The sequence below is a fragment of the Hemitrygon akajei genome, chromosome 18 (genome assembly GCF_048418815.1).
Source record: "Hemitrygon akajei chromosome 18, sHemAka1.3, whole genome shotgun sequence".
Taxonomy (NCBI): Eukaryota; Metazoa; Chordata; class Chondrichthyes; order Myliobatiformes; family Dasyatidae; genus Hemitrygon; species Hemitrygon akajei.
Genome location: NC_133141.1, coordinates 1442677 through 1453104, shown reverse-complemented (window position 1 = coordinate 1453104; position 10428 = coordinate 1442677).

The following is a 10428-nucleotide window of genomic DNA, read 5'->3' as shown; positions in this document are numbered from 1 at the left end:
CAAGGAGCAGATAGGGAAACAGATCCTGGAAAGATGTAATAATAACAGAGTTGTCGTGATGGGATATTTTAATTTCCCAAATATCGATTGACATGTCCCTAGAGAGAGGAGTTTAGATGGGGTGGAGTTTGTTAGGTGTGTTCAGGAAGGTTTCTTGACATAATATGTAGATAAGCCTACAAGAGGAGAGGCTGTACTTGATTTGGTATTGGGAAATGAACCTGGTCAGGTGTCAGATCTCTCAGTGGGAGAGCATTTTAGAGATAGTGATCATAATTCTATCTCCTTTACCATAGCATTGGAGAGAGATAGGAACAGACAAGTTAGAAAAAGTGTTTAATTGGAGTAAGGGGAATTAAGAGGCTATCAGGCAGGAAATTGGAAGCTTAAATTGAAAACAGATGTTCTCAAGGAAAAGTATGGAGGAAATCTGACAAATGTTCAGGGACTATTTGTCTCAAGTTCTGTATAGGTATGTTCCAATGAGACAGGGAAGTTATAGTAGGGTGCAGGAACTGTGGTGTACAAAGGCTGTAATAAATCTGGTCAAGAAGAAAAGAAAAGCTTACAAAAGGTTCAGAGAGCTAGGTAATGTTACAGATCTAGAAGATTATAAGGCTGACAGGAAGGGGCTTAAGAAGGAAATTAGGAGAGCCAGAAGGAGCCATGAGAAGGCCTTGCCGGGCAGGATTAAGGGAAACCCCAAGGCATTCTACAAGTATGTGAAGAGCTGGAGGATAAGACGTGAAAGAATAGGACCTATCAAATATGACAGTGGGAAAGTGTGTATGGAACCGGAGGAAATATCAGAGGTACTTAATGAGTACTTTACTTCAGTATTCACTATGGAAAAGACTCTTGGTGATAATAGTGATGACTTGCAGCAAATTGAAAAACTTGAGCATGTAGATATTAAGAAAGAGGATGTGCTTGAGCCTTTGGAAAGCATTAATTTGGATAGGTCGCCGGGACCAGACGAAATGTACCCCAGGCCACTGTGGGAGGTGAGGGAGGAGATTGCTGAGCCTCTGGCGATGATCTTTGCATCATCAATGGGGACGGGAGAGGTTCCAGAGGATTGGAGGGTTGCGAATGTTATTCCTTTATTCAAGAAAGGGAGTAGAGATAGACCAGGAAATTATAGACCAGTGAGTTTTACCTCAGTGTTTGGTAAGTTGATGGAGAAGATCCTGAGGGGCAGGATTTATGAACATTTGGAGAGGTATAATATGATTCCGAACAGTCAGCACGGCTTTGTCAAGGGCACGTCGTGCCTAGCGAGCCTGATTGAATTTTTTGAGGATGTGACTAAACGTATTAATGAAAGGAAGAGCAGTAGATGTAGTGTATATAGATTTCAGCAAGGCATTTGATAAGGTACCCCATGCAAGGCTTACTGAGAATGTAAGGAGGCATGGGATCCAAGGAGACCTTGCTTTGTGGATTGAAAACCGGCTTGCCCACAGAAGGCAAAGAGTGGTTGTAGACGGGTTATATTCTGCATATTCTGGAGTGCCTCAGAGATCTGTTCTGGGACCCTTACTCTTCGTGATTTTTATAAATGACCTCAATGAGGAAGTGGAGGGATGGGTTAGTAAGTTTGCTGATGACACAAAGGTTGGAGGTGTTGTGGATAGTGTGGAGGACTGTCAAAGGTGGGACATTGATAGGATGCAAAACTGGGCTGAGAAGTGGAAGATGGAGTTCAACCCAAATAAGTGTGAGGTGGTTCATTTTGGTAGGTCAAATATGATGGCAGAATATAGTATTAATGGTAAGACTCTTGGTAGTGTGGATGATCAGAGGGATCTTGGGGTCCGAGTCCATAGGACACTCAAAGCTGCGGCGCAGGTTGACTCTGTGGTTAAGAAGGTGTATGGTGTATTGGCCTTCATTAATCGTGGGATTGAATTTAGGAGCCGAGAGGTAATGTTGCAGCTATATAGGACCCTGGTCAGACCCCACTTGGAGTACTGTGCTCAGTTCTGGTCGCCTCACTACAGGAAGGACGTGGAAGCCATAGAAAGGGTGCAGAGGAGACTTACAAGGATGTTGCCTGGATTGGGGAGCATGCCTTACGAGAATAGGTTGAATGAACTTGGCCTTTTCTCCTTGGAGCGACGGAGGATGAGGTGACCTGATAGAGGTGTATAAGATGTTGAGAGGCATTGATCGTGTGGATTGTCAGAGGCTTTTTCCCAGGACTGAAATGGTTGCCACAAGAGGACACAGGCTTAAGGTGCTGAGGAGTAGGTACAGAGGAAATGTCAGGGGTAAGTTTTTTACTCAGAGAGTGGTGAGTGTGTGGAATGGGCTGCCAGCAATGGTGGTTGAGGCGGGTACGATAGGGTCTTTTAAGAGACTTTTAGATAGGTACATGGAGCTTAGAAAAATAGAGGGCTATGGGTAAGCCTAGTAATTTCTAAGGTAGGGACATGTTCAGCACAACCTTGTGGGCCAAAGAGCCTGTATTGTGCTGTAGGTTTTCTATGTTTCTATAAAAGTTTGCCAAGGTTTTTGATGACATGCCAAATCTCCACAGGCCCCTGAGGAAGTAGAGGTGCTGTCATGCTTTCTTCATAATTATATTTACAGTATATGATGGGTTCAGGACTGGTCCTCTGAAATACTGACATGCAGGAATTTAATGTTACTGACTCTCCACCTCTGATCCTCAGATGATTACTGGCCCATAGACCTCTGGTTTCCCTCTACTGAAGTCTACAATCAGTTCCTTGGTCTTATTGATATTGAGTGAGAGGTTGTGAGAGGTTGTGTGAGATTGATATTGAGTGAGAGGTGAGAGGCTGGTGTGGTATACTGTGTCTGGTGCTCTTGGTGTGGCTTTTTATATATTGGTGAGACCCGACGCAGACTGGGAGACCATTTCGCTGAACACCTACACTCGGTCCGCCAGAGAAAGCAAGATCTCCCAGTGGCCACACATTTTAATTCCACATCCCATTCCCAATCTGATATGTCTATCCATGGCCTCCTCTACTGTCAAGATGAAGCCACACTCAGGTTGGAGGAAACACACCTTATATACCAGCTGGGTAGGCTCCAACCTGATGGCATGAACATTGACATCTCTAACTTGCGTTAATGCCCCTCCTCCCCTTCTTATCCCATCCCTGACATATTTAGTTGTTTGTTTTTTTTCTCTCTCTCTGCCCATCACTCTGTCTGTTCTCCATCTCCCTCTGGTGCTCCCCTCCCCCTTTCTTTCTCCCGAGGTTTCCCGTCCCAAGATCCTTTCCCTTCTCCAGCTCTGTATCCCTTTTGCCAATCACCTTTCCAGCTCTCAGCTTCATCCCACCCCCTCCGGTCTTCTCCTATCATTTCACACTTTCCCCTCCCCCCACTACTTTCAAATCTCTTACTATCTTTCCTTTCAGTTAGTCCTGACGAAGGGTCTCGGCCCGAAACGTCAACAGTCCTTCTCCTTATAGATGCTGCCTGACCTGCTGTGTTCCACCAGCATTTTGTGCATGTTGTTTGAGTGAGAGGTTGTTGTTATTACACCACTCGGACAAGTTTTCAATTTTCCTTATGCTGATTCATCACCACCTTTGATACAGCCCGCCACGGCGGTGTCCATCAGCAAACTTGGTGATTAAGCTGTACAGGTGTAAAGCGAGTAGAGCAGCGGCTAAGTACATATCCCTGCGGCGCTCTTGTGATGATGGAGATTAGGGTGCAGCATTGTTATTTTTCTTGCATTTTCCTTGTAGTTTAATTTTCTTGTGTTTGCTTGTACTTTTATATGTTCATTATATACGAGGGGTGATTGATAAGTTTGTGACCTAACGTGGAAGGAGTCAATTTTAGAAAACCTTGCACATTTATTTTTCAACATAGTTCCCTCCTACATTTACACAATTAGTCCAGCAGTCGTGGAGCATACGGATCTTGGACCTCCAGAAAGTGTCCACAGCATGGGTGATTGATAAGTTCGTGGCCGAAGGTAGAAGGAGATGAGTTATTCACTTCAAACTTTCTGCATAATTACTCAAAGAGCTGACCTGCATGTGTATGTAACGTGAGCTGTATAACTCATCTCCTTCTACCTTAGGCAACAAATTTATCAATCACCCCTGCTGTGGACACTTTCTGGAGGTCCAAGATCTGTATGCCCCATGGCTGCTGGACTAATTGTGTAAATGTAGGAGGGCACCATGTTGAAAAATAAGTGTGCTAGGTTTTCTAAAATTGACTCCTTCCACCTTAGGCCACAAACTTATCAATCACCCCTCATACATGTAACTGTTCAGTGAATTTTCAGTAACTGTAGTATAGCTGATTCTGTACTTTTTCCAGAAGTTTCTCTGCAGCTTATGTCTTGTTATCTCTCTCATTCAAGCTAGATGACCACAAATTCTTTGTTCTTTTTCTTTCTTTGTTCTTTCTTCATTTTGTAACACCTATCAACACAGGCATGACCATCATATTTTATGCTTCATTCTTGACTTCTGAAGAGCCTCTAGATCAAAATCACCAGCTCCAATACCACACCCACATTCTTTCACTTTCACCTGATCAAATTCCTGGAACTTGTTTGCTAACAGCTTTCTGGGTGTACCTGAACCTCAAAGACTGCAGCAATTCAAGGACTGACTGGCTTCACCTCTTGTCTTCTAACTATCCTCTTTCTCCTTCCCCCACCTTTTTATTCTGGTGTTTTCTCCCTTCTTTTCCAGATCTGCTGAAGGGTCTCAACCCAAACTGTCGACTGTACTCTTTTCCATAGATGCTGCCTGACCTGCTGAGTTCCTCCAGCATTTTGTGTGGGTTGCTTTGGATTTCCAGCATCTGCAGAGTCTCTTGTTTTTATTTATTTATATTGAAACTTTTCATAATTTGTTATGCCTGTACTGTAAGGCTGTCATAAAATAACAAATTTCATGGCGAATGTCAGTAACAATAAAAATTGATTTTGATTCTGATAAATTTCGGTCCCACACTCTTAAATTTACCTAATTAAATAGTTTAACTCTCCACAACCTTTTCCTTCATTGAGATCTTCTTATTTGGTTCTTTGCATAATATCTCACACTTTGTTCGGTTTTATTCCCCTTGTGCCTACAGCGTACATTTGGACATTGTGGATATTAAATCATTAATACAAGTTTGTATCATCATGTGAATTTCTGACATGTCCTGGTGTATGATTGAAGAAGTTTCTAAAACTCTGGCTGATTTCAGTGACTTGAATGACCACTTGTTGAAATACTAAAGTATTATCATTTCTTTCAGACCTGAATCCTTTTGCAGAAAGAGAGATAAAGGCAATATATTCTTACAGCTGGAAGAGAAATGGGTAGTCTTTTCTGAAAAAATGTATTCAATATAATTTTGCATATGGATTGCATTCAAAAACCCCATTGGGGGTGGATTTTACTATGAAGTGAATCAGCAGGTTGCCTTTCTCCAACAATCTAACATCTGTGTCTCAACAAGGTATACACTGTTAGGCCAATAAGCTGACTAATATCTTTGGCATTGATCCTTACACTGCACACAACAGTGTCTATTGTCTTCATGGCTGAGCAGTGATTGATTAGTGGAATGGATCACTGTATTCTCAACGATGAGACATTTAAGACAGAATTCTATGTTAGGAGAGATGTCACACTATGGCGAGTGTTTGACATACAAGGTGTAAATGTGATCATACTTTATATTCTGTTCTAGAAAACTATTTGAATACTGATCATTGCTCTGCATTGAACATATTTTTTCTAGATTTACGTTAAGATTAAACTGTTCCCAGTTCATTCTTCCCAGATGTCTAACAGTAAATATGATTATTGAAATATGTTAACGGTTAAAGGTGTGCAGTTTAGTTGTACAAGGTTTGTAGTCTCCAACAAAACACAGGAGCATTAAGCTTAAAATTATTATAGTGCTTTATATTGAACAAATACAATCTTAAAATGAAATATAGCCTAAAGACAGTGGAGGAAGACCCCAGCATTCATCCCCCAACAGCTTCAGATTTAGTGCACCCTAGGGTGTACGAAATATTGCTAATAAAATCAGACATGCTGTAATAGGCAGGGAATGTTTGGAAACTAGAGAAAAAATGCTTGGATCTGGGAAAAGAAAGCTAGTTATAAACAAAGGGAAAGAACAAATGAAACATAAGCCGCTATCTACTGTATGGAAAATAAAAGAATAGGTAGGTTAAAGCCTATAAATATTTGGTGTTGCTTGAGGAGATTACAAACCATAAGACCATAAGATATAGGAGCAGAATTGGGCCATCTGGCCCATCGGGTCTGCTCCACCATTTCATCATGGCTGATCCTTTTTTTCTATCTCCTCCTCAACCCCAGTTCCCGGCCTTCTCCCCGTAACCTTTGATGCCATGTCCAATCAAGAACCTATCAATATCTGCCTTAAGTACTTATAATCGGGCTGTATAGGGGTTGGAGAGTTGCTGCAGAGCTGCAGTGAATACTTTGATATATTGACATAGCAAAACTGGCCCTCAAAGTTGGCAAACACTTAAAGATGGAGTATGTGAAATGGATTGAAAACGGGCTGAAGAACAGGATGGAAAAAATCATGGGCTACACAAACAGGGCTGTAGGTAGCTACTGACGTACCCTGTGAGTCACCTACTATAAGGCAGGTAATTTTCCTTCATGTGTTTTGGCCAGTTTTCAATACACTTCATAAGTGCTCCATCTTTCTAATCTTGTGGGAAAGTTCTTACATGTATCAATACATCAAACTTCAATGAAATATGAATAACTTACATTTAGTTTGCATCTTCTATGACTTTAGGATATTCTCAAAGTACCTTATACCAAATTAAGTTCTTTGAAGATACGGTCGTTGTGATAATTTTCAATCTAAGCTGGCATTTCAATGGTTTAATGATTCAGTTTAATATCAGAGAATGTATACAGTATACAACCTGAAATCCTTACTCTTCACAAACATCCACGAAACAGAGATAAAAAACCTCAAAGAATGAATGGCAGAACAACATTAGAAAACAAAGTCCCCCTCCCCTCCCACACACAAGCAGCAGCAAAAGCATGAACTCTCTGCCCTTCCCCCCACTTGCTCCAGCAGAAACACCACCCCTCACCCCCCCACCCCCCACCACCCACCATGTAGGCAATAGCAAGCCCCCAGAGACCATGATCTGGAGTCCATCAAAAACTACTATCCATCTCAACACTTTGACATCTCAACAGGCTCTCTCTCTCCCTAACAAGGGAGAGAGAGATATCACTCCTGCCACAGTGAAGGAGGAGGCCGACAGCTTGCTGCTTCGATGTTACAGTCTGCAGCATTGCTTAGTCAAATTCCCCCAACTCAAGAACCAGGAGACTCTCTCTCTCACCATTAAGAGAGAGAATTCACTCGTGTGCAGAGGCCTCTGACAACTGTGTCAGCTGTCTTGATGTTCTGATCTCCCGCAACGTTTTAGTCGACAACATCGGCGAGGAATTGGATCCACCACAGAGCCACACCCCAAAGGCGCACATCTTCCAAACTGCTTCTGGAGATCCTAAAACGCAGGCTTCTCGGTGAATTCCAAATGCGAGAACTCACCACCTGTGAAGAATGTAGTTTGAACACAGCTTTAGGTCATGACCATAGACCATACACCATAAGACCATAAGACATTGGAGCAGAATTAGGCCATCTGGCCCATCGAGTTTGCTTCACCATTCAATTATGGCTGATCCTTTTTTTCTTTCTCCTCCTCAACCCCAGTTCCCGGCCTTCTTCCCGTAACTTTTGATGCCATGTCCAATCAAGAACCTATCAATTTCTGCCTAAATACACCCAATGACCTGGCCTCCACAGCTGCCTGTGGTAACAAATTCCACAAATTCACCACCCTTTGGTGAAAGAAATTTCTCCACATCTCTGCTTTGAAAGGGCGCCCTTCTCTCCTGAGGCTGCGTCCTCTTGTCCAAGACTTTCCCACCATGGGAACCATCCTAACTACATCTACTCTGTCTAGGCCTTTCAACATTTGAAAGTTTTCAATAAGATTCCTCCTCATCCTTCTGAATTCCAGCAACTACAGACACAGAGCCATAAAATGTTCTTTGTATGATAATCCCTTCATTCCTGGAATCATCCTTGTGAACTTCCTGTGGACCTTCTCCAAGGCCAGCACATTTTTTCTAAGATAAGGGGTCCAAAATTGTTCACAGTACTCAAGATGAAGCCTCACCAGTGACTTATAAAGCCTCAGCATCACATCCCTGCTCTTGTATTCTAGACCTCTTGAAATGAATGCCAACATGGCATTTGCCTACCTCACCACTGAATCAACCTACAAGTTAATCTTCAGGGTGTTCTGTACAAGGACTCCCAAGTCCCTTTGCATCTCAGATTCCTAGATTTTCTCCCTGTTTAGAAAATAGTCCACATATATATTTCTACTACCAAAGTGCATGACCATGCACTTTCCAACATTGTATTTCATCTCTACTTTCTGCAAAGGCTGAGGGAAGTCCATCTCCCACCCCCCATCCTCATCACATTCTACAGGGGTTGTATTGAGAGCATCCTGAGCAGCTGCATCACTGCCTGGTTCAGAAATTGCACCATCTCGGATCGCAAGACCCTGCAGCGGATAGTGAGGTCAGCTGAGAAGATCATTGGGGTCGCTCTTCCCGACATTACAAACATTTACACTACACACTGTATCCGCAAAGGAAACAGCATTATGAAGGACCTCACACACCCCTCATACAATCTCTTCTCCCTCCTGCCGTCTGGGAAAAGGCTCCGAAGCATTCGGGCTCTCACGACCAGACTATGTAACAGTTTCTTCCCCCAAGCCATCAGACTCCTCAATACCCAGAGCCTGGACTGATACCTTACCCTTTGTCCTGTTTATTATTTATTGTAATGCCTGCACTGTTTTGTGCACGTTATACAATCCTGAGTAGGTCCGTAGTCTAGTGTAGTTTTTTTTTTCTTTTTGTGTTTTTTTTACGTAGTTCAGTCTAGTTTTTGTACTGTGTCATGTAACACCATGGTCCTGAAAAACATTGTCTCATTTTTACTATGTACTGTACCAGCAGTTATGGTCGAAATGGCAATAAAAAGTGACTTGACTTAACTTGACTTGATTTGCCACTTTCTTGCCCATTCTCTCAATCTGTCATAAATCCTTCTGCATCCTACCTGTTTTCTCAACACTACCTGGATCTGCAAACTTGGCAACAAAGCCATCTATTTCATCATCTAAATCATTGATATACAGCATAAAAAGAAGTGGTCCCAACACCAACCCCTGTGGAAAATCACTAGTCACTGGCAGCCAACCAGAAAAGGATCCTTTTATTCCCACTCACTGCCTCCTACCAATCAGCCGATGCTCTAACCATGTTAGTAACTTTCCTGTAATACCTTGGGCTCTTAACTTGGTAAGCAGCCTCATGTGTGGCACCTTGTCAAAGGCCTTCTGAAAATCCAAATACACAACACCCACTGCATCCCCTGTATCTATCCTACTTGTAATCTCCTCAAAGAATTCCAACAGGTTCGTCAGGCAGGATTTTCCCTGAAGGAAACCATGCTGACTTTGTACTATCTTGTCCTGTGTCACCAAGTACTCCATAACCTAATCCTTAACAATTGATTCTAACACCTTCCCAACCACTGAGGTCAGGCTAACTGGTCTATAATTTCCTTTCTGCTGCCTTCCTCCTTTCTTAAAGAGTGGAGTAACATTTGCAATTTTCCTGTCCTCTGGCCATGGCCAGAGTTCAATGGTTTTTGAAAGATAATTTCTAATGCCACCACAATCTCCTATGCTACCTCTTTCAGAACCCTAGGATGCAGTTCATCTGGTCCGGGTGACTTGTGTACCTTTAGATCTTTCAGTTTTTTGAGCACCTTCTCTCTTGTAACAGTAATTGCACCCACTTCTCTTCTTTCACACATTACAACATCTGGCATACTGTTAGTGTCTTCCACAGTGAAAACTGGTGTAAAATACTAATTCAGTTCAGCAGCCATCTCCTTGTCCCCAGTTATTAACAACGGGTCTGTGGATTTCAGGTTGGGAATCCCTTCTGTGGATGGTACACACTGTGAAACATAGAAACGTAGAAAATAGGTGCAGGAGTAGGCCATTCGGCCCTTCGAGCCTGCACCGCCATTCAGTATGATCATGGCTGATTATCCAACTCAGAACCCTATACCTGCTTTCTCTCCATACCCCCTGATCCCTTTAGCCACAAGGGCCATATGTGGGTGGGGTGTATATTAAGGAGGGCTGTTATGTCCTATATGGTGTTGAGATTTTTCAGTGTTTTTGAAGTACACTAATCCAAATAACCCCTGAAATAAGCCTTTTAGATGGTGGACATGCTTTGAGGAATTAGGAGGTTGGTTGCTCAATGTAAGTTTCCTAACCCGGACATGCTCTTACAGCCATAT